This window comes from Epinephelus lanceolatus, chromosome 18 (assembly GCF_041903045.1).
Source record: "Epinephelus lanceolatus isolate andai-2023 chromosome 18, ASM4190304v1, whole genome shotgun sequence".
Lineage (NCBI taxonomy): Eukaryota > Metazoa > Chordata > Actinopteri > Perciformes > Serranidae > Epinephelus > Epinephelus lanceolatus.
The window spans coordinates 17,421,007-17,447,101 of record NC_135751.1 but is presented as its reverse complement, the minus strand read 5'-3'; the positions used below and the strand labels follow the sequence as shown (position 1 = coordinate 17,447,101).

At 40.6% G+C, this 26,095-nt stretch overlaps 1 long non-coding RNA gene across 2 annotated transcripts in view; it reads right to left on the bottom strand.

Moving 5' to 3' along the window:
* The window catches only part of LOC144458600 (uncharacterized), a 152,478-nt gene that overhangs the window by 65,174 nt on the left and 61,209 nt on the right, over window positions 1-26,095 (bottom strand). For both annotated transcript variants that reach the window (XR_013487991.1, XR_013487992.1), the window contains exon 5: window positions 3,260-3,298. This is a non-coding gene — a long non-coding RNA (uncharacterized LOC144458600). The remainder of the gene's footprint in view (window positions 1-3,259; window positions 3,299-26,095) is intronic.

Here is a 26,095-nt window from a genome sequence, read left to right as displayed (position 1 = left end):
CTCAATTTTTATGAAAAGGTGCCATAAAATCAGGCATTTCAGGCCACAAAAAAAATCCCCAAATCAGCACACGAGATCCTGGAGGGACTGATAGAAGTATAGAGTATTTTATTAGTACGGGAAGTGGGCAATGGCAATGATAAGGGGCCGGGGATGGATGGAGAAGAATCTGCTTAGAAAAAAAAATAACTCAGCAGCTCATTTTAAACATAAGACATAAACATAAACTTGTTATTTTTTCTGGCACTATGAATGTGAAGTAGTTTATTTAAATCTGTGTGAACTGAACTTTGAGCTAGCTCTTTAGAAGTGTGAACTTGCACAACACTGCATACTGATCAGTATTATTTTTTAAAAGATAATTTCTCCTTGCATCACAAAGTTATTCAAACACAACTGGTCAAGAATGAAAGTGTTCACAAACTATAGGCTCCTCAACTGCATTACAAACTTTACAGGGGTTTAGTTATTTGGCTATCAGCTGTATACAGCCTTTTAGAAACTGAGAAAAAGCTTAACACATTTCAAACATCAACAATGCAGGGAAAAAAAGTACAACTTAAATGTACAGAATAAACAGAAGGAAAATACCTCCTGCCTCTGTTGAAAACTTCTAACAAATGCAGAAGAGTAAGAATTTCCTTGTCTCAACAAGACGCTTTCTTAAATGCTCAAGGACAATGTGTGTGTGTGTGAGTGTGAGTGTGTGTGTGTGTGTGTGTGTGTGTGTGTGTGTGTGTGTGTATTCCTTCAGATCTCAAACAGAGCAAACTACTTCATTCCCACCCCGGGATATACAATAACAAAGGGTCAAAGCCTTCTGAAGCTATCAGATACTGCAGCTCCTTCGCCATAAACGGACACTGCAGTAATGCAGGACAGATTGATTTCTACGTATCGAAGACAAACAGTGTTACCTTGTGGGAGGCATTGTTTTTCTTCGGGCTGATGTTGATTAAAAAGTGTAGAAAAGAGAGAGGATCAATTTGCATCTGACAACCCGGAGGTAAGCAGAAAATGATAATGAAGGATTTAATTGAACCCCTGTGCACGGGAGAGGAAATAGATAAGGAGTATGGGAAACAATGCTGTATAGAGCGGTCTGCTGAAATCGAAGTGCAGAGCATTATTTTTATAATTAATACACTTGGTCTATGTGCAGATTTATTGTCTAAATGGCAAGACAAAGTGGGCAATGTAATTTAGCTTCCTAAAACACACACACACACACACACACACATACACACACACACACTGAAAGCCAAATCTGCCTCAAACAGTGGGAGGTGTTGTAACAGTTTGCCAACAGGAGACATTCACGCTTTGGTGCATCTGGAAGGGTGCTAGCTAACGCCCATGACTTCCTATCCCATATGAGAATTGTGGATGACTTTGTTCGTCATTAGCCATTCACACAAACCACCAGCACCGCATGTGAGCCACTGCTCCTCAGTCTCCCACTGAGATCTCCTCCTTCTTGCGTCTAGACTCACACCTTTATTCTCTCTCCTATCAAACCCACACATCATGACACAGTATGTGACCACATGACATGTCATCTGCCGATATACCTCTGTTGTCACTGGCAGCAGGTGCTGATTACTAAGGATGTCACCCATTGTGCCCTGCGATATCACACAAAGGTCTGTGATCATGTCGAGTGCAGGAACTCACAGTGTGCGCGCAATCCTACTGGGTGAGGAAAAGTTCTGCCACAGAGATGCCTAATTTACAGCCTGTAAATCACGTAATACTGCGAGCTAATCATTTGCCTTTATGTCTGTCTGAACAGTATGTGATGTATAAGGTGGAGAAAAGTACCTTGAAACTCCTGACATATTAAAAGCAACTGAGAGTTTGTGCACAGTCACACCAGAAAGTGGCACAGCAGTAGTTATTTTTACATCCTTGTGAAATAGGTGGTGCTGGAAGCTTGGTGGCGTAGAAACTACTTTCAGGACCTGCAGCAGCTACCACACTTTGTGGACAGAGTAAAGTTGTATTGGTGTTGCTTCTCATTCTTTTTTTTTTCTTTTTTTTAATTTATTTTTTTGGGCATTTTTAGCCTTTAATGGATAGGACAGACAAGTGTGAAATGGGGAGAGAGAGAGGGAGTGACATGCAGCAAAGGGCCACAGGCTGAAGTTGAACCTGGGCCGCAGTGGCAGCAGCCTTGTACATGGGGTGCCTGCTCTACTACAAAGCCACCAACGCCCCGTGTTGCTTCTTATTCTGCAGGAAAAGGATATACTGTATAATACTGAATGGTGCGACTGTTAAAGGCATGCTATGCTGCATTTTCCTAAAAAACAATGTATAGGCTCATACAAAAGTAATGCCTTTCATCATCACTTATGACCCACTACAAGTGTGTGGCAATGAATTTATCTGCAGAGACTCTGTCCTCTGTCTGTATATTCTCATTTTCTTCTTATTCCACATGTGTTTGGGATGTTTTTGTTTGTCAGCCTTTGTGGTGCGTAGCCCCCAGCCAATAACAGTGCGCAGGTGAGGCCGGGACTTTAAAAAAAAAAGGTAGCAACCACTTGCCAGATCATAAACAACATGCATCCAATAGGAAGCTATGAAAATCATGGACACAGCGCCAAAGAATGTAAATACAGGTAGGCGAATGGCCAGGTGGACAAAACTCATTCCAAAACAGGAATCTAGGGTTGGCTTTCTCTTTTGTAGGTGAACACTGAAGGAGAGAATGGAAGGATCTAAGTGGAGTTGGCCTGTTTTGTACTGGACAAGTGCTGGCAGTAAGCTTAGACAGCTTGCTAAAGTATCATTTGTTCCATTACAAAGTCAAGCTCCTGCAGTGGTGTCTTGCAGTGTATGTACAAGTAGTGTAGGAATGAGCAGGTCAAGTTTAAATGTTGCGTTTACAAACAGCAATGGACAATTCCTGCATGAGATGCCTTTACTATGATAGTTTTCTTCAATTTTGTTGCCTCAATCAGCTCTAGTCCCTACTTGGTTTGGTCGGCGGCACAATTTCAAACACGAAAGCTGAACCCAACACAAACTGAATTTATAAGTGTTGGACAAGTAGTGTAAGGAACAACTAATACAATTTCAGTAACAATATTACAGCTACCCCAAAACCAAGTAACTCGTTACAACCTTACTTTTGTTAACACCCTCCTACTGATTTGAAATAAAATATTTTTACATTCCACATCATTTTTGTTATTCTTGCACATGCATGTCGCAAAGCAGGAAGCAAGTTTGGTAGAAGGAAAAGCTTACTTACCTTCCGTGGCTGCAAATATTCCCTTTAAGTTGTTTGTCTCTGAAGGAGAAATGACAACAGGTAATGGTGGTAAGACTTTTTTCACTGCAAAAAAAAAAACATATTCTCCAACCTCAAGCCTGAAACTACTACAAGAACACAACAATCTGAAGCACCAGGAAATACACCCCACCAAAAATGAGCCCTCTGCTGCCAGGGAAGATGGATATATGATAGATGGCTAAAATGCCAAAACTGAATTTGAGTCTTGGACAGCTGCAGGCTACAACATCAACATCAACAACATCAACAAAGAGCAAATGAAGCTTGTGTCCAAATAAAATTTTGACTTTCCGTCTTTTTTAGACAGATCCTTGAGAAAGTAATGGTTACAGGCAACAGAAGACCCGTAAGTAAAGAATAATTTGCAAGCTATGTAGCCTTAGCTGTGCTTACCAGCTATTACCCTGATATTCACACAGACGCGTACATTCGAACACTGAATTTTGAGGAGACAGGACACAATTACAAATTTTGTGAGGTGTAAAGGAAAGGTAAAGTAACAAGCAGTGTAACAAACTGCTGTTGGCAGGGAGTTAATAGTAAAGTAATAATATTACTTTTGAGAAGAGCAATGAGAAATAACCAACATTTTTTGAGAAACGAGCCCAACACTGGTTATTATAGACACGTCCACTGATTACAGTGATTCAACAGAAATGAACAGACTTCATTCCAAAACATTTCTGTTATAAATGTGAAACCGAGCCCTCAGAAAATATAAGGGCATTTCTAAAAACACTAACAGGAAGTTGTTCACAATAGTCCTGATCACAACTCTGAGACTCACAAGCAGAAACAATTCCAGTCTGTTTCCTGAACAAATGATGATTTCTTCTCTTAGATTTATTTTTACCTCTGGTTGTGACATCTAGTTAACAGTCCAAACCTTCAGTACACACATGACTAAAATGCAATCAAAGCCTTTTTGTGCTTTTCTGGATAATCATGGTGAATGACAGCTCTACGCAAGCAAAGCCAAAATAAAAATGCAGAGGAGAAAGATGTGCTCAAGGAAGAGCACAGGCAGCCCTCTCTGACATGCAAATGAAGATAATGGCTCAATGTTGGTGCTCCTTAGGGCTTGAATTAGAAGTAGGATGAAAAAGTGGACAGGTATCTTTACCAGCATAATTAATATACTGGTATATTAAAAGCATTTGTAATGCAGACTAAAATGCAGACACGTTATGGATAAATCTTTTCAAAATGTTAATCATTATCATAAATAGGTGTAGTAAAGGCAAGGAGGGACCACTCAATATCTAGAACATGTGCATTTGTTCTACCAAATTTTTTCATTATACCATAAATTGATGCAGAAAAGGCACAAATTGGTGGATAAAAAATCACCAGAATGCAGGAAATTGAGTGTCTGATGCTCAAAATTTTCAATCAATGACTGCAAAATAATGTAATAAATACTGTTCAGCATTTTTATTGAAATATTTATTGAACCTCTCATCTGAGAATGTGCAACTTACCAGAAAAATAATTCTGTTATGCAGAGCATACAAGGCAAAACAAACTATGTAGCTGGCCTGATTACCTTCTGATTTGTATTTGCCACGTAAGTCAAATCTAACAACTTTCAAGGCGCCAAAAAAAAAAGTGTACCATAGAAGGGCAGAGATAATAGCCCGTGATGTGAAGCTGTGGTTTATTTTTGAGTGAGACAAAACTCTGCAAGTGAGAAAGTTATATGACAGCAGCAGGGGTGTGCTCAGCATCATTGCACATACAGCAGCCGGTAGCCAGTGCAGTCGACTGTGGCAGGAGCCACAGAACTCTGCAGAGTGGTCTGATGAAGCTATCCATGGTATCGTCTGCTGTCACTGAAGAAAAGTGGGCGGCTGCTGTCCTTTTATAAGGTCAGCACCCTGAAGGGTTGAAGAGCCTCATTGTGACTGTCTGAGCATGTACCTGAGTACCTGTAAGCCCATAGAGACCTGTTAGAGAGAGGTGCTTGTGTAAAAATAGGAAAAGATATTAGATTGGATAATAAGATATTTTTATAGATTACGTAGATTGAACTTTTGGTTTTCCATCACTCGTCCTCTAAACTCTCCTTCCATCCTGTTCCATGCTCCTATGGTTGATGATTTAGACCCAGTCATGTGAGCCTAAATCACTGATGTACGAACATCTAATCAGTGACGACATGTAAACACTAGCTTTTGTTTTGCAGCCATTGTGCTAAAAGTGACTCATGCGTGCATGTTCTCAGGTGTGGATAAAGACTGACATCACTCATCAAGAGCTCTGTATTGTCATACAGACTCGGGCCAACTGCAGTCCTTTTACTGAGTCCAATAGACTTAGCCAAATGTCATTATAAAAGCCTCAGCAGCTGATGCCATGTGGCTGTTGTGTTTGTCCAGGCATCAAAGTGAAGTTTAGACACACAAAAGTCAGGTGCAATCCAAAAGAAAATAATAAAATTACTCATCCTTTTACAGACCCTGGATCTTTACGAATCACTAATGTAATAAGTCAGCCTCTGAGTTGAGGTGGAAGTTTTTCTGGATGTGACTTAAGGAGCTACTTTGTCAGTTTTCAACCTATTCTTGTCCTTCTGATGTGGCAAGGACAACTGAAAATCTGATATACATGGTCCCACTGATCTGTGTCTGTAGAGGCTGCCTGTTTTCCTCCTATGAACAATGAGGCATAATTTAAACCCATTTCACAACAAAACTAGAAAAGTGCACTCAGTAGAGTGCAGATTCTGGTTCCAGCTGCAAGACAGACCACCAGAGCTGATTACGGCCACTCTAGACAAGAGGCCCCACAGCACATTTCACAGGTGCCCAAAGGGATTTAACAACTTTTAACAACTAAAACGCAGCCCCAAATCTTTGATCCATGTCATTTACAAACAGACTTTTAACGGTATTGACTTTGCCTGTAGGCTACAGCACAACAAAGCAAACAACAATTTAAAATAACTATGTGGCCTACTTACTTATGGTTGAAGCACAAATATCAAGGAAAAATGACCAAATCAAACAAAATCTGCAAGTCAGTCTACATAGTCGGGCAGGCAAAATGCTCCACTTCTGAAACATTCCTGATGTGGTATGACGCTGTACAAAGAAAAGAACAAACCAGAGTCACAGCTGGAACATGGCACAGCTGTGCCTGGTGGAAAATCCCTCCCTTACAGTTAAGATGGCAATGAAGATTACAAAAATGGGGACTAATTCATCTCATATTGTTCCTATCTTTAGTATCAGGTATGGAATTTATCTGCAGGCGCTCCTGCTTAAATTGAGACCAAACTTTTCTATGGATGTCTGTTTTTGAGCCAGGATGAAGGCGAAAATGTGACCCGCAAAAGCCTATGTGAGGCTTGTTGTTTTTAGCCAAGCTGATTTCTGGAAAACTTGCAGCCACAACTGGCTGGTTAAGATGAGTGAGGAGTCTGCAGTCAGTCAGTCAATAAAAAAGCTTTTTTAACAGCTGTGAATAACTGCAACTATGCGATAACCTTGGTCATGTAGTCACAAATGTGCATACAAAATATTAGGCTGATGGGTCCAGTAGTATGCCAGATTAGCTTACCACTGGTGGAGATAATAAAGAAAATGTTTCAGAAAACACATATCTGTATTATTCTAACTGTTTACTTAAAAGTTTTATTTCTTTGTTTTGTCAGTGAGAAACTAACTGGAGATAGTTGCATCCATATATTCGTCTCTTGTGATTCACATGTTTCAATTAATAGCCCTAAAATTCAAATTCAATTCAAATATCATTGACATAACATCCCTGTTATGTATGGAGCCCCTTCGCAGCTGCTTCTTTGAACCAATTTGCACATCTTTAATCACATGCTATTACATACTTAACTTTAGTAAACTGCAATTACATAATCAAGTCTACACATGATGATGAAGGGATTTCTGCATGTTTGAGTCTGCACTTATGCCTACTTCTCTGTTAAATCTTGGCTGAAGTGCTGGAGCTCAAATCCCCAAATACAGAAGCCTCCACACTCTGACAACCACACAATTCTTATATTTTATTGAGTTTCTTATTTCAAGTGGCAGAGCTGTAGATATTGAGGTTTATCACTGTTATTCATGAGAGGAGAATGTATGTAGCACGGCCGCCTCAGTCGAGCAGAGAGAAAACAAGAGACAGAAATAGAGGGCCAAGAGTGAGGGCCCGTTTTCATTTTAATCAGTCAGCTTGTTGGTTCAGTTGGCTCTGAGCACTCTACAAACAAAACCAAATGGCAGCTCCTGGCACTGGCTGAGGCACAGAGACTTTGGGCATAGAGATGAGAGAAGAAACATACAGAGAGGGAGTTTGGGAAATCAAGGTTTCATTAAGCTGGCCAAACACAGTAAAACTCAGTGGTGATCAGCCACTCCAATGGAGGACTGTTGAAGACAGAAGATTGCCCGAAACTGGACATTTCTCATCTTTGAGTTCTACAGTGTCTGTGACAATAGCTGAACAGGCAGAGCAGACAGCAAAGTGTTTTATTACCCTGAATGAAGAGCTCAGATAAGGCAATCCTGACTGCCTATTTGAATTGGTCCATATGGTCAATAACAGGGGCGTAACAGATCTATGAATGACATGTTTAGAGCCATAATGAAGATAAATGGACTCCTTCAAAACTACTCATGTCTGATAACCTCCGGTATTGATAACAGCTTCATTATCCCTCCTCCTCTTCCCTCCTCAGCTCCTCATTTTAAACAGAGCCACAGGTTCTTCTTTACATTTTGTAAGTGCTGAACTGGAAGCTGACAAAGTTCACCGTGTAGACAGCCTGGGGGGACGTCTGTGTCAATCACCACACTGTGATCTACAGAGCGCACGTGGGGGTCATGCTACTCGGCCGTTTCGACTACATGTTAAACAATTAGGGAAAAAGCTGCCTTTGCACCCGAGCTTAATTGGGAAAACGTCAAGCTCCCCAGCTGAGAGCAGCCTGACATATTATCCAGATTACTGTCTCACTTGAGGGCTTTCCCATTACCTAAGGCATGTCTCCCTGTCTCGTTCCCCCCTTTCTCTCACCCTCCTTCTCTATCTTTTTCTTCTTTCAACTATCTTGCTCCTCCACTCGGAGATCACTCTTTGCTTCTCCACGTCAGGTCTGTCCTTTTAAATACCTCAGAAGCAAAGATAGCAAACTGGAGAAATGTATCCATGTTATTCCTAGCCCCATGATACCTGTGTTTTGGTTGAGGTTACTTTTGGGGCTTTTTTTGACTTCATTTATTAGTGCAGCTGAAGACAGACAGGAAAGGGGAAGAGAGAAGGGAGACGACATGCAGCAAAGGGCTGTATTCCAACCCTGGTTGCTGTTGAGGACTCAAGCTTTGATTATACTAGCGCTCGACAATGTGGCACGAGCGTTCGCAGATGGCGCACAAGCTACGCGCATGAACAGAGGCACCCATGCTCAACATGTTGTTCGTTGCAATATGTTCTGAAACGCCAGGAGGCATACAAACTAAATATTCTGTGGATTAACAAGAAGTTGATGAGTGTTACCAGAGGAACGTTACCAAACCCGCTCCACAATACCTTTTGTGAATTATGGATGTGGTTATTCCCTACACTGAATCAGCTTTTATAAGAGTTAGTGGTATGCTAACAGATGTCTTTCCTTTTCTCTGAGATTTGTGGGAAATAATTTATGTGGGATCACGGCCTGTCACACATTAACGGAAAAGATTTGGGAGATAGACTCATTAACTTTCTTGCTGAGAGTTATATGAGAAGCTCAATACCACACTCATGTCTGTATACTGAATCTGAAGCTACATTCAGCAGCTCGCTTACTTCGCTTAGCACAAAGACTGGAAACTGAGCAAACAGCTAGCCGGGCTCTTTCCAAAGAGAACAAAACACACCTACTGGAACCTCTAAAGCTAACTTATACCACTTTTTTAATCAGTGTAGTTAGCATCAAGTGGTTTATGAGGAATAAAATGAATTTATCACATTTATGAGACCTCAAGGATACACACAGTGTATTTTGTTGAGTAACATTGGATGCAAACATAACTTTTGTTTGTTTACAAGGAAACTCTTGGGCCCTCTTAAAATCATTCGTGCAGCAAATAGACAGAAAAGTTATTACCATATACTTTATTCAGCAGCTCCTACAGCCCAGTTATCATACCTTCCTGTCCTGAGTTCAAGTCTGTCAGCGTAAAACATGAATGTGACAAAAGTGTAGCCTTAATAGGCCATACTGAAATGACTTAGACAAGTATTCCTGAATTTATGGGATTTCTTCTATCATCCAATAAGTGATCACAGAGACATACTTGCAGTAACTCAGACTGCTTCATGATAATTCGATTCTCATACTCATTTCATCATTTTCACAAAAACAACAAACAAGCTCAGTATTGTTGGTCTATCAATAGTCCGATCTCACTCTAACCACACAGTGCCGCTATCAGGAGCGATGTCCCACCACGATAAACACTTTTAGACTCTGAACTCGTTGATAAGCAACACAGATCAGTCTCTGAAGTCTGATAGCCATTTATGTAACAGACTGTAACATAACAAGAATTGCAGGGACAGCTGCATAAAATCTGTGCTGATCAACAAGAGGCAGAAACACAGATACTCCTCCACTGATTAGATAGAATTGTTTCCATGCTAAAACATATCCTACCAGGTGTTATGGCCAACATTTGACCCAACTCTTATGCTTTTGCCTCTAAAAACGATAATTGCCATGCAAGTTCACAAATGAATGGTGCACACAAAAAAGGGTCTCAATGTCATGCTGCTCAATCTGTTTCAAAACTTCTATTATCAATGTTCCAAGGTTTTTTTGTTTTGCTGGACTGAGGACAAATAACTGCGTACAGAAAACTGGGGACACACTCCACAAAAAAACAGATGTTGATGATCTTGCGTTAAGTACTTACATCCATTGAGGTTGCAGACGAGGCCACACAGAAAGTTTGAAAGGACCTTGAGTGTCTTGGTTTAGCTGAGCTTGTTAAAGGACAGGCCTTTTCATGCTCCTGGTTTTTTTTTCAGATTTAGTGCATATAATGTTTGGACTGTTCAATTCAAAATTCAATTATACAATTTAAAACAGATGTAAACTGATTTAACTGTTACAACATATGGCGCAGGAACAACAGTTGGGAATATCCAACTGGTAAACACTGGCACATTTACAGCGCTGTTTATCATTATGCACTGACCCTGTAAAAATAGATAAAAGTAAGTTTAGCCACATTCACATTACAAGCAAATATGGCCCAAATCAGATATTTTTGCTGTCATGGGACACAGAAATCCATTTTTTTCCAATAGGATCTGGGTCACTTTCATATGTGGTCCTTAATCCAATACATGGGCCAATCTGACTGCTGTGAGAACAGTCATTTCGGAATTTAGGTGTGTTTTCCCATACATCCATAGGTTTTCAATGTCAAACTTCACATTACAGGTGCAGATTACTCACCAGTCAGTGTCGGAGTGGTCTGTTGAAAATACTACAGCAGCTGATAGAGCCTGACTGCCATACGCTATCTGACGGGGACAGCATGCCTACATGCTCTAACAGTGTTGTCTTTGGGATGTAGCCCTGGAAATTCTATGGCTTGAAAAAACTGTTCCTCTATGAAACCCTCCACATCAAGACCCCACCACTCCTGACTCCTCGCCCGTCCCCACACACTCCTCTCTCTACACAAAACTACCAACAACAGCTGCTAACAGAGCAAGTGGACTGAAAGCCCATTTGTACGACAGCCTGTTAATCCAAAAACAAACGCCCATTGCTCCAAAGGGCCATTTTTCCAAAAATATTCTACACACTCTCCCAAACAGAAGCACATGGCAGATTATTATCCAGAATGACATCATCAGACCTTTCTATGATGGTGATCATTTGAGAGATGAAGTTTACACTGGTATGTCTTTCGATTTTCTTTCAAATGGCTGTTTTGCAAATGTGACGCTTTTTGTTCAGTTCCAATGTATGTGTGTGACGATATTGGTTGCATGTGATGCATTTAAGGGCAGAGGTTGGTTCACACTGATGTCAGATATGGGTCACTTCAAACATAAATGTCAACAGTCTAGGCAGAAAGACGATCTGTAGAAATGATCAGAATTAAGCATTAAGTACTGTGGTGTGAACGTAGCCTTTAAAAACATGAGCGGGCCTTATATTACATGTTTTAATTATCAAATAGAAAAAAATATCAAAGCTAATATCAAAGAAAATATCAAAAATGTTCTTTGCTTGCTATGTATTGATACCATATTGACAGCAGCAGACATCGATGCTGATTTTGTCAATATACAGTTAACATTGTGATGATAAAATCATAATATGCTAAAAAAAAAAAGTAACAAACATATAAAAGCTTCTAAAACAGCTAGAGCAGACCCAGTATTGACAAGAGAAATGCTTATACATATGAAAACTATTTCTACATCATCTCTTCATCTATCTATTCTTAAGGTGTTTATCATTATAACAACATTCCCTTATTGATTGTAATATATCTAAATGTAAAGGCAAACATAGCTCACTGAACACTGTTTTGATCCCCTATTTTGTTTTCTTTATTTCTTTCTCTTCTGTCGCATGCGATTTTGAGGCAAATAAAGACTACCATTTAATAAATCTTCCTTAGGCAACGACTGCACTCAGTCAGTAAACTCTCAGCTGTCTAAAGCAACTTTTTACTGACTTGACACTTTGAAGGGAGGCGAGTTGATAGAGGATGGGAAAGGCTGGAGGAAGAGGCACAGACAGACAGTTGACGGACACTTCTTAACCCCTCAGGGACTCACTGCATTTGTCTACTTCAGCTTGTTGTACAAGTCATTGCTTTTTAATCTTGAAGTCAGACCTAATGTGGTTTCCTTCAATCACATCAGGAGCATCAAGCTAATGTTTTTTACACATTGGACACATTGGTCATGATGAGCATGGGCCCCCAAACATCTGAAACATGATTGAAAAGAATATTTTAGGGCAGTAGGGGGGATCCAGAAGCATTTAAGGTCATAAATACACATAGCCCTCTTTCTGTATTTGAAAACGTTGCATCTCTCATTATGCCTTGGTGTTCCCTCTTATACCATGCCTCTTATAGTGAGTTATAAAGTCAAAATAAACCTCATCCTATAAGAATGCTGTGCACCATAAATAAGAAATGAACCTACAGGAATAGAAACAGGTGGACAGATGTGCACAATGGCACACAACGATAATTTCTCTGGACAAACTAGCAGAGGGAAGAAACAATGTTGTCCCTGCTGTGTGGTTTTTGGTGCATGAAGGGTGGGACCAGATATCCTGACAGTCAAAAACTGTCTCCATACTTAATGCACTGGCTTTGGTTAACAGGGAACATAAGACACCTCTTATCTAAAGAGCTCTTGCCTGACGTGCTGATTCAATCTTTAAGGATGTTCTCTGTCACTGCAACATTTTATTTTTACTAAAACTTGAAATAAATATACATTTCAAACATTTTCAATTATCAAAATAACAAATACAGTAAAATATTGTGCAGCTTTACTGTAAATAGATTTATTCTCTGTGTGACACACCTCTGCAGTTCTAATTATATGGAAAGTGAAAAGGACGTAACTGAATTAACACAGGTAATTATCCATACTATTGTTATGCACGGACACCTGAAGGGATACTTTGTTGATTTAATTTTAACCAGCTTTGTATTATAACAATGTGGAGAGTATCTGTAAATCAACTGTGGTAAACGTCCCTCCATCTCAGCAGCGCCAAGATCTTCCTGCTCATTTGCTAGTAAAACTACGTAGTGCTGATCAAATATAAACCAAGATTATACAACTGTATTGCCGATTTCTCACCTAAAATGTTTTCATAAACATATCTTAGCTTACTGTTTAACTGATGAGATTGTTTGCTACAAGCTGTCAGCTGCATTGGTTTTAGATGAGCCAAACTGTACTTCCATTGCACACCCTTCAACAGGAGCTTTTATTGGTCCAGTGTAGGGGTGGGCGATATGGCCCTAAAATAATGTCACAATATTTCAGGGTATTTTTGTGATAACCAAGGAGAGAGAGGAGAGGGAGAGACGCTGTGCTGCTGCCGGAGGAGCCACTGAAGAAGTTCCACACTACTGAAGCTGCTCCTCATTTTGGAACCACTGCAGAGTCAGTAACAATTTTGTTTTCAGAGTAACAGTATGTTCTCTATCGTACCGAGATTATCTCCCCACCCAGTAGTAGTATATCTTAACTATGGGAATTATCTCCATCTGGGGTAATCAACGTGGAAAATTAATAATCTTGAAGACACACCACTTTACGTGGCTGGCATGCACCAGGCTATAAAAGCCTCACCTTTCACATGCACCCACTGATTCAGTGATTTCCACCTGTCGGAGTCGACGTGAGAGCAGAAAGAAAAGAGACGGGAGTTTAGCGTTTTGTCCACTTACCTCCGTTTAGGTTGGAGAGCTGGCCTTCATGGGTCCCTCTTGTGGATAGCTAAATGCTGTTCCTTCATTTTGAGAATAAGGAGTGAAACAGTTGAGAGGGGTGCCATATCCGTGTATTGCAGCTGTGTGTTTATGCACGGTAGAAGCATAGCAGCTTGCTCGAGCCTGACTTAGTCAGGGGGCAGCGTGCTGCGTCCCTCTAGGAGGTCGTTGCTGGCTCAAACCCAACTGGGTCGGGGAGCAGGAAGACCTGTGGGGCTGGCTGGACGTAGTACACCGCGACAAGTCTAAATGGGGCAGAGGATGTGGCGGTGGCCGGGGGTCACCCAGCCTCCATTCTTCCCTTGCCCTCAGATGGCATGGGGACCCCTGGGTTGTTTCAACAATGACCCAGGTGTATCATTTACAGTTCTGAACCACTCCCCCTTTGATGAGGGTGACTACATTTGCTATTATTGCAGACCACCAGCACAGGGAGGTCCTGCACTTGCAAATCTTCACTCTCATGGCAAAGCCAGCTATCAGGGAAGTGAAGGAAGAAGATCAGTGGGCAAGGTTTTACTCCCGCTATTTTCTTGTTCCAAAGCGGGACAGGACGCTCAGGCCTGTCTTAGACCTCAGGGGGCTGAACAAGTTCCTCAGGCCCCTGAAGGGCAAAATGTTGATCGTGTTCAGGGTCAAGCAGGCTGTCTGTTGATGCCATGGCACACCAGTGGCTTCAAGACCTGCTGTATGTGTTTCGCCCATTCATTCTTCTCTCAAATCGGCTGCAGAGAGTTTGGAAGGTGTAAGTGCAGCTGATCCTGGTGGCCCCAAAACTGACCCCACATGACATGGTTCTCGGAGGTGGTGCCTCACCTGGACTCAAATCTCTGTCCTGTTAGAGCCTTGAAGGTCTATGTCAAGCTCACATGTAGAAAGACAGACCAACTCTTTGTCTGCTTTAAGGCCCAGTGCCAGGGCCAGCCGGTGTCGAAGGCTAGGCTGTCTCATTGGGTCATGGAGACAATTCAGCAGACTTACAGAGCGGCTGGCATGCTAGTACCGGTGGATGCGCAGGCACACTCAACACGAGGTGTAGCTACCTCATGGGCCTTGTAGTGGGGTACCGTGCAGCTGCTACGTGGTCAAGTACATCCACATCTGCCAGTTTTTACTACCTGAATGTGGGACCACACAGTAGGCCATGTAATTCCATGCCCCTGAGCTGGGTGTGGCGCCTTACTCAGCCAGGGTGATGTCATATATTATTATCAGTGGCCTGGCAGCAGGCTGGCCAGCTGAGCGGTCTTCCTGCACCATGTCCTCTGCCCTGTTTAGACTTGTGGCACACAGCGTCTGGTGGTGTCACCGACCATTGAATGCGCAAGATGTTGTATATTTGTTTAAAGTTCATTGGTGTTTTTTCATATATATGAACACCTATTGGGTATTTTCTGTTGGTAATGCACTTGGTGGCGGGGACATGTCATTCGAATACCAGAAGGGGGGTGCTTGTGGATCTGCATCTACTCTGTCTCCTGGGGCCCCTCACAGCCCTAAGAGTTCCCATAGTTATGATATAACTACTGGGTGGCGCGATAACCTCGATACGATAGAGAAGGTTTAGTTTCATTGTAACCTTGGTTGTCTGAGTGAGGAAATGATCTCCCCAGGCTCAAGGCCGCTTGAAACCCATTCCAATCAATGTTAATCAGTGGGTGATAGCGCAAGGTGGGGCTTTTGTGTAAAGTGGTGTGTCTTGAAGATTATTAATTTTCCACATCGATTACCCCAGATGGGGATAATTCCCATAGTAATGATATAACTACTGGGTGGGGAGATAATCTCCTCAAAGAACCAAGGTTACAATGTAACTGAACGATGTCAATATGTAAACAAGTCATAATGAGTATCACAATATGAATTTTTCATATCATATTAAAAATTTTACCAGTAGTGTCGTGAACAGCATAATATGTCACACCCCTAGTCCAGTGCGGTGCAGTGCATTCTGGTACCTTTTGAGCAGAAGTGAAAATCGCAGTCCTTTTATCTCTGTTTTTTTTTTTTTCTTCTTCTTCTTTTTTTTAGGTCATGTAGCACCAGTTGAAAAAGTGCTTGTGTCTGTTTACATTGCGGACAGCCAAGTTTTGAGAAAAGCTTATCTTTCCAGCAGTGAAGTACTTTGAATTTTTTTTGTGAGACCTTATCATTGTTACCGGTAACATTTAACTAATGACATCAACTTTGTGGATACAGGTTTTCACATATAAACTATATTATTTATTATATTGTGGCAGCACATTTTCTCTATTTGTACACTTTTTCCCCAGATATGAAATCCTTTTTATATTAACTTGCTATTATATGTAATATATTAGTTTTAATTTGTTTTAATATAAACAACATGTGGTCAGGGTGTGTTTCAACTTGTTATCAATAGTGTCCAAAGTTTAATGTATAAAACACCTTTTCGTTGTCCTTATAAAGCCACTGTTTTATTAAGACGTGAATTTGTTTTTAAATGTTCAATCAAATGTCCATTTCCCTTTTATATCCAGTTGTAATTGTGCTGCAGAGAAGCTTAAAGAAAAACAGAGACTGAAGCGCTGGATTTCTCATTTAGCTCAAGCATGGAATTAGCAGGGAGCTAAGTTGTCCCAAGATGTTTGAGCATTTCCAAGCCAAGAACAACATGGCCTTTGCACTATCAATTAGCAAACATTTCATAACTCAGCCTGAAAAATCCAGCACTGTTGGACCACTTAATGTCTGCCACTGTCAGCTCATTGCACACATCTTCATAATATCAGTCTTAAAATACCCACAGTTTAACCAGTCTTAAAGGAGCAGTTCAATATGCTTGTCTTATCGACAAATTAATTTAAATACAGATTAAAATTGCATAAATACTGACATTTGTGGCCTCTTAACTTCCCTTTACGTAGAGAGTACTTAGAGCAGATGGAAGACAAGCCCTGATAAATGTCTAACTCTGAACATTTTCTTGGCATTACCCACTGACCCATAGAGAAGCTCCTCTCCCAAACACTTCTCTGTAATGTAGCGCTCAGCATTTCACAGGAGCTGCCTTTGGAGAGTGCGACTGTTAACATGCTGGAATGAACATCAAATTCCTTTTAGAGAACTAAAAACCACCAATGGTCCCATAAAGTCCTGTCCTCTTTTAATGACTATCTGAATCTATTTCTAAGGATTAGTTTCAAGGGGAATAAATGGTGGGTAAACCGAGCCTAGTGTAGGAAATAGTTCAGTACGGAGCTAAAACAATTTTGCTGCAGAGTTTCTTCATGCATAAGTGTGAAGGACTTTGGCTAATGACTTTAGTGAGGGTGTAAGACGTGTATCCTCCTCCGACAGAAAAGGGCAGCACCGGGCCTCGCATCTGTAGAGTGTGCCTGAAGATCCAAGCAGCACCTTATGTTATCATTTACGTAAGTTCACCAATTAAGAACTTCCCTCGTAAAACACAGAGAAAGCCTGCACATTTCTCCTACGCCTTATCTTCTTGTTGTTAAAGTGGCAGATTGGCACAGTTACTAGAAGCAGCAGGTTTGTAAGTTGGCTTAATTAATATGTGGAAATGGCTGTGGCGGGTAAGGAGGGATTTACACAAGCACACATTCCTCCTCAGCCAATAACCCCTTTTTGCTTTGACAGCCAGCCAAGAACAAACACATTATGGTTTGTAGTCTATGTGAAATTATTTTTTCCTTGTGAATATCAGAGGATCTACAGTATACGCAGTATGTGTACTGCCCTGGCTCTTAGGGCATTTATACACTACCAAGCATCCCCTAGCAGTGATAATATACAAGATCAAATTTCTAAATGTATTCAGAATGATATTGAAAAGAAAGATATTCCAACTATATTTCCACCAGAACGAGTGGCAAACATTAAGCTAATTTTTAGCTCAATCTCCAAGGCAACAAAAGACAGCAATAACAGCAGTGTTTTTACTGGCGACTGCCACATACAAACAGAGCATAGAAATAGTAATGGAAAATAACTGTGTGCAATGTTCGCTAATCTATCATCAGGCAGCGGGGACTAAAATCTATGACTGTAGGTTGCTCTTGAACAGCAAGGATGAATTTCATCACTGAGACCGAGCAGTATTATGTGGGTGCTTGACAGCAAGTAGAGCAACCAATAATCAAAGTGAAGTCAACACTGCAGACTACAGACTGACATTGTTGTAAATATAGCCAATGTGTAGGTGGTCAAAACTGCTTGCAAATGAATAACAAGCACAGACATGACCCAGGAGAATCACAGAAACAGCATGAGTCTGCCGCAGCATGAAACATGGTACTGTAACGGCTCACGGGTTTCCTGTCACTGTGAGTGTACTGTAGGGGCGTGTACGAAACAACACTTGTCTAAGAAGTGTCTCCGGAAAAAGAAGGAGAAACAGAAAACAAAGCTGATAACAAACAGAGAACTTTATTGGTGGGATCCCCTTGTGGGCAATGGCATCACTCAACCATTTAATTGGATGGGACTGACATTTGCAGAGCAGGGTGTCGTAGCATTTGTGTCAGCGCAGAGACACAACTTGCTGCCGTACACATGCATCACGCTCCAGTGACTCAGGAGGGGCCGCTTCTTTTTTTTTCCCTTTCCTTGAAAAAGGAAACTTGCAGTCACACTCGGCAGAGTCAAACGCATATGCTCACACATTTCAGTTAATGGGCAACTTGTGGAGACATGGAGGAGCGGCTCGGATAAAAATCAATGAGCGCGATCAATCGGCCAACATGTTTTCATCCGCCAGCGTTTGAAGATATTCTTGACTATCAACTTCACACAAATGTCACAAGGTCCATTAATCAAATTAAATAGATATTTAAGTGCCCTTGACTTATCTGCTGCATCATTCTGTAATTAGAATCCTTGTATCCAGGATGGGAGGGAGAAAATGGCAAACACTTCGCACTTGAATCTGCACCTCAGTTATTCTAATCAAACAGACCCGTACCATAAGATACTAAAAAATTCAAGATGACATTTTGCTCCATTATTTAAATGGTACAGACCCTTCACATCATTGATGCTTAACCAGGAGAAACAAAATGCATGGAAAATATTCATTTCTGCTGTTCAACACACACAACAAAACCTTTCACAGACAAAGACAAGAAAACTACGTCTATTGGTGACCAAGAAGGATGGTGACGAAAAGGTATATTTTCAAATGTATAAACACTTAACAGTGATTGTTGCACAGTAGCAGCATGATCTTTAATCGAGAACACTCATTATGCCGTGATTCGGTATTAAGTTCTGAAGCAGCTCTCTTTGTTTGAAAATTGCAGTGAGACAAAAAACGTTTTTTTGATATACGACTTCCTGTCAAAGAGTTTAAACAGATCATTAAATGACGACAAGAATACAATCCAACTCAAAAAAGCATGTCGTATACAGTTTTGGCATATTTATAACATATTTGCAGCACCTGTTCTTGCATGAAGACTTTTCAACATAAAACAAAACAAAGTGTTAAAAATAATCATATTTTCAAATTTCAAACATAGCCTCCTGGTGTTTTTGATACTGTTTCACTATCTCAAGAGAATCAGCATTAACCAGTAGATTAGCGTTTTAAGTAACCATCATCAATAATCACGGAAGCAGCCTTTCGAGTTAAATCCAGGTAACAACTCCCTCATGACTATTGCTATTCTAATCTCTTCTGGAGAAGAGAATAAAAAAAAGAGAGAGAACCTGGAGGAGAGAGGCAGAGAGAGGCAGAGAGCGGCAGCACAACGGAGACAGAGACACAGATAGCAACCGTCAGAGACACACTGTGAAACAGTGTTAAATACGTAATGACATTTATGTGTAGTGCGCAAATATAAGATGACCTCGCGTTTTCATGTGTAATTTACTGAGAGAAAACACTGATGTATTGGGGCCTGGGAGATATAACACATAGATGTATGTATGATGTGAGAGAAACTTTAATGCCTTGTATTTTTCCTTCTGTGGACTCTTCACCATTATCTGTGGTCTTGATGTTGTCTTCACACTTTATTTACAATATCAATCATGCATGAGACCAAGACCCTCATGCTCTCCCTCAGTCTAGAGTCAGGGGTGCCCTGGTGGTCTCAGGGTTTAAGGAGCTAACCATTGTGGCTTTGAGTGAAATATATCAACAGGTGGAACGCCATTAAATTTGGTAAACACATTCATGGCCCCCTCAGGATAAATTGTAATCACTTTGGTAATTCCTTCCTTTTTCATATTGACATCATGTATTTCAGTAACAAGAAAGTGCTCCAACCGTGGCGCCCCCAGATTGTTTTTTAAAAGGGCTGGCCAGATGGCACTGTTGCAAATCATGAGGTAACACACCAAAACCAAAAGCCATAACTGAATTTAAGGAATTCTATTAGGCTGTTGTAGTTTATAGGCTAGTTGAAAACTATGTCAATAAAAGAGTTAAAGGATCGCATACTGATATACTTCAGTTTCTTAACTTACGGTTAATGTTACATATTATGTGTTGTGCATAGACTAATACAAGCACAGTTAACATTTTGTGTTCTACATCAATACCTTAGGCAGGGCTCGAAATTGCGACCAAAATTTCATCTGTGCGACCTCAAAATATAATTGGGAGCACTGGTGCGAGTGTAAATAATTCTTCTGGTGCAACTATTACACTGTTGGTGCTTCATACATTACGGTGGGTGCTCCCAAAATTTTGCTGCTCCTAACTTTTTGAAGTTAGGAGCACCAGTGCTACCATGTAAAAAAGTTAATTTCAAGCCCTGACCTTAGGTGTAGGCTCTGTGTAGACATGTACCTTATGCTGTAGCTAGACGTGCACCTCCCCAGAAATATAACTATGCGTCACAGTGATGCAGACCTCCTGTTTCTTTTTATAAACAATTTCTCTTAGTGTAAACAAACCCTTTGTTTACTTTACTTAAGATTTTAGACATAATTGAATTGTGAAGACAATAAAGCCCCCACAAAATAGCAAGTGTTATGTGTCATTTAACCTGGCTTCATGAGTAGAGGAAAGTCTGCTAGCCACTAGGCTAATTTATGTGATGTAAAATGTCACTGGTGTATGCTACAAACGTTAGCATGTTGTATTTAAGGGGAAAATGTGTCTAGTAAAAGAGAGGTGTTTTGTCTGTCAACCTTGCAAGTTATAAGGAAGCCAATTGCATACTTGTGTTTGCATTCTGTTTTAGCGTCGCTATTAAGCCATGTTTAATGTGCGTTTTGAAGATGTAAATGCAGAGTGACACTGACACGCTACAGCACAATAAATGCTCACAACAGCTTAGGTCACTTGCACATAGGCTTTGGCGAAGAATCTACACACAACTATAAATCTGCCTCTACTACGAACAAGCCTACTCAAGTTTAAAACCACCACAAAGGCCCCCAATTATTTTTGATTATTTTCACCAGGAGGGACCAGCATTTGTGTCGAGGTGGCGGTGGCCCTCCCTGGCCACCTCTTGACAATGCCACTGGCTCCAAATCTTGTTTTTTAACTGTCTGTCTGCAGCGGAAGAGGGACTGTGTTGCATTGTGTAGGTTAAAGTTTGCTTGTAATCACCTTGCGCCTACTGGGCATTTTAGCAATATAGTTTTTCCTGATTACTTAAAAAAAGTATTATTATTATTATTATTATTATTACAAAGTACAGTACAGGCCAAAAGTTTGGACACACCTTCTCATTCAATGCGTTTTCTTTATTTTCATGACTATTTACATTGTAGATTCTCACTGAAGGCATCAAAACTATGAATGAACACATGTGGAGTTATGTACTTAACAAAAAATGGTGAAATAACTGAAAACATGTTTTATATTCTAGTTTCTTCAAAATAGCCACCCTTTGCTCTGATTACTGCTTTGCACACTCTTGGCATTCTCTCGATGAGCTTCAAGAGGTAGTCACCTGAAATGGTTTTCCAACAGTCTTGAAGGAGTTCCCAGAGGTGTTTAGCACTTGTTGGCCCCTTTGCCTTCACTCTGCAGTCCAGCTCACCCCAAACCATCTCGATTGGGTTCAGGTCCGGTGACTGTGGAGGCCAGGTCATCTGCCGCAGCACTCCATCACTCTCCTTCTTGGTCAAATAGCCCTTACACAGCCTGGAGGTGTGTTTGGGGTCATTGTCCTGTTGAAAAATAAATGATTGTCCAACTAAATGCAAACCGGATGGGATGGCATGTCGCTGCAGGATGCTGTGGTAGCCATGCTGGTTCAGTGTGCCTTCAATTTTGTATAAATCCCCAACAGTGTCACCAGCAAAACACCCCCACACCATCACACCTCCTCCTCCATGCTTCACAGTGGGAACAAGGCTTGTGGAATCCATCCGTTCACCTTTTCTGCGTCTCACAAAGACACGGCGGTTGGAAACCAAAGATCTCAAATTTGGACTCATCAGACCAAAGCACAGATTTCCACTGGTCTAATGTCCATTCTTTGTGTTTCTTGGCCCAAAAAAATCTCTTCTGCTTGTTGCCTCTCCTTAGCAGTGGTTTCCTAGCAGCTATTTGACCATGAAGGCCTGATTCGCGCAGTCTCCTCTTAACAGTTGTTCTAGAGATGGGTCTGCTGCTAGAACTCTGTGTAGCATTCATCTGGTCTCTGATCTGAGCTGCTGTTAACTTGCGATTTCTGAGGCTGATGACTCGGATGAACTTATCCTCAGAAGCAGAGGTGACTCTTGGTCTTCCTTTCCTGGGTCGGTCCTCATGTGTGCCAGTTTCATTGTAGCACTTGATGGTTTTTGCGACTCCACTTGGGGACACATTTAAAGTTTTTGCAATTTTCCGGACTGACTGACCTTCATTTCTTAAAGTAATGATGGCCACTCATTTTTCTTTAGTTAGCTGATTGGTTCTTGCCATAATATGAATTTTAACAGTTGTCCAATAGGGCTGTCGGCTGTGTATTAACCTGACTTCTGCACAACACAACTGATGGTCCCAACCCCATTGATAAAGCAAGAAATTCCACTAATTAACCCTGATAAGGCACACCTGTGAAGTGGAAACCATTTCAGGTAACTACCTCTTGAAGCTCATCGAGAGAATGCCAAGAGTGTGCAAAGCAGTAATCAGAGCAAAGGGTGGCTATTTTGAAGAAACTAGAATATAAAACATGTTTTCAGTTATTTCACCTTTTTTTGTTAAGTACATAACTCCACATGTGTTCATTCATAGTTTTGATGCCTTCAGTGAGAATCTACAATGTAAATAGTCATGAAAATAAAGAAAACGCATTGAATGAGAAGGTGTGTCCAAACTTTTGGCCTGTACTGTATGTAATCTGAAAATTACCATTGTTTAACTGTGACACAGTGGTATTGCTGAGTGAATAACTCAGATGACTTTTTTTTTTTATCTGGATGATAACACATTTTGTGACATCATCAAGAGGCATTTGAAAGGATTTCATAAGCCTAACAGGTTGAACAATGATCTCATGGTCATAAAGGACTGTAATCCTTTAATCAGTCTAAAAACATATTAATCACCATATTTCGAGACGTGGTTTTCATTCCAAAGTTACTGTAATCAGAAATGTACAAGTTAGGATGTATATGTGGTTTCGAGAGTGTACTGTATGTGTGTGTTTGCAGCTGCTTGACTGTCTCTGTGTGATTACATAAAGTCTGCACGCCAGCTGTAACCGACATCGCTTTATGCCTGGATCTAATAAAGCCAAGCTCATAGGCTCAGTGTGTTTCCTCTAGCATGCAGTGTACCAGGGTGTGTATAATACCTTCTGTACAAGCACCAAATGCTTCTCCTTCCTCCCTGATCCCACATCACCTCAACTCAACTTCCCAACTCGGAAAAGTTGTCCTCATGAGAGCTCATTCATATCACAATGAGACAAGAGGGGTAGCCGCGACACAAGTGATGACAAAGTACACTTGTCCCATTGTCTCACGCAGGACTGTAATCAGGATTTTCAAAATACAAATGTCACGAGTCCATACCTGCCAAAATACTCTTTTTTTAATTTCGTCAGTTAATTGTTGTACATTTATAGTTTTTGTACATTTACATGAAAGTGCAAATCAAATGTTTCTAGCCTTCTCCACATGGAAAAAATTTGTCAGTTTAAAAATATGTTTCAATGGGTTTTTGTAGTGTTAACCAAACTAAAATGAAGATTTTTTAAGATATTTTAATACCACATTTAATGCAATTTAAGTCATTTATTAAGTAAGTTTTACTAACATTTATATCAGTTTTTTGTCAGCTGTATATAACAACAATTCCTAATAATATAATGAATCCATTACCAGGTTGTGTTAATTCATTAATTATATTATATATCAAATAACAAAAATAATCAGTTGATTGAGGTTAATTTTAGTTTATGCTAAAACTGGTACTTACCCATTTTAAGTCAATAAGCCTATAGCTACTGTGACTAGCAGAAGCAACAGTATTTCTTACAGGACTGTTCACTTAAAGTGCACAAAAAAAAGAATAAACAGCTTCCTACACACATCACACCAGTCTCACTTGTTAGTTTATAGATGTATAACGTCTCCAGATAGCCCACAACCACATGAAATAAAGTTATACTTTTGTTACTGGCTATGGCAGGCAAGGAAAAATATTCAAGTCCTTTGTGAATGAAATTTCAGACAATTTCCCTTCTAGGGCCTTATTTTGAGGGAAAGGAATTTACTGCCTTTTATGGCAAGCAGATACCCCTGTTCGTATGTGGAAGATAAACTCACAAAGGCTTAAATATGGAACACATGACCTCATTGTCTTTAGATCAAGCAGCAACCTACAGGGCTGAATAAAGAAGCGAACCTTAGAGCCGATATAAACATGTTTACAGCATAGGTGTATAATAATAACTTGATACCAAATGCCAAAATGGCTCGCACATTTGCAGCCAAGAATATGCACAGTGGCGACTCACCCACCAATTGGCTCATAGACTTTACACTATGATGACATCATGGATTTTTGAATTGCTTTTTTCAGCTTGAGGAAAGTTTTACAAAACCTCCATGGATCAAAAAATCATAAAAGAGCCATAATTGACCTTGTTTGCAATTTGAGGTATCCTGTCAATACTTTAACAGATGTCTCTTTTACGGTGGTGGCCTATGGTGGGCCACAGGGGACTTGTTCGTTAAGTTATGCTTAATTAAGGGCGGGGCCCCTTTGAGTGACAAGTAGGTGCCATCTGTTTACAAGTTTACACGGCCAAAATGTTGGATAGGTAACTTAAAGATTAGTACAAGCGTAGCTGTAGCTGTCAGTATTTCAATATGTTGACAATTCATGAAAGTTAATTCTAACCTTTTGGTTTCCTATGAAACTCTTGCTCAGTGTTTGGTTGTACTAAAACACCCCTAAGGAGTCAGATGGTCAGTTTTCCCCTCGAGTACATTTTGTTTTAATGGTTTTAAACCTATTTTTCACCAACAAAAACTGGCAATAACATTATAACAGCTAACCATAGACCTTAATGCACTCTACTAACCAAGCTAGCAGCTAGCATTAGCATTAGCTCCACCCTCTCATCCAAATATGGTTACTCCTGGTCCCAAAAAAACAAGGCTTCAAAATATAAGTCCACAAACCAATGGGTGCTACATCCATTATTTTTATATAGTCTATGTTTTAGATATGAGGATTCAAATCCAATCCCCTCCCTCTACATACTGTATGACTTACTAAAAAAAAAATCATCCTCTCAGTTCTCCCTGTCATCATATGGGCCTGTACCTGCCTTTCATCCTTTACTCAATCTCTCCTCCTCCCCCTGTGCTCCTCCTCCAGGCCAAGCAGGTGGAGATGATCCTATTGAGGGATGACAGACAGACTGTCCCCTTCAAGCAACTAGTCCCCTGTCAAAGTGGTCCTCTGTTCAGTGTATGTAATGAAGCATAACCTGCAGTGCTGCTGAGCAGGATCCAGTGTTAAGAAAGCCAGAGACTGGATGTTTCGGAGTTGTCAATGGTGACGATGTGCACTGCATGCACACTATTCAATATAAACAAGACAATCATTATACAGAAAAACATATTTTTCCCTCTGTAGTGACAGAAGAGAGCCAGAGGGAATACAGGAAATAGCACATAAATAGTGTGGTTATTGTAACCAAACAGGCCAAGTGGAAGATATGGGAGTTCCATGATTTATAAATAAAGATGTGTACTTTCTCACTTCCTAAATGGAGCACCAGAGGACGGACCGGGAAAAGGAATGAAGGCGAGAGAGAGGGAGGGAGAGTGCTACAAACGTTTATCCATTCGTAAACATGGAGTTTCACTCAGCTCACACATGTGGAATTGCCTCTCTGGTCAGTCAGACGCA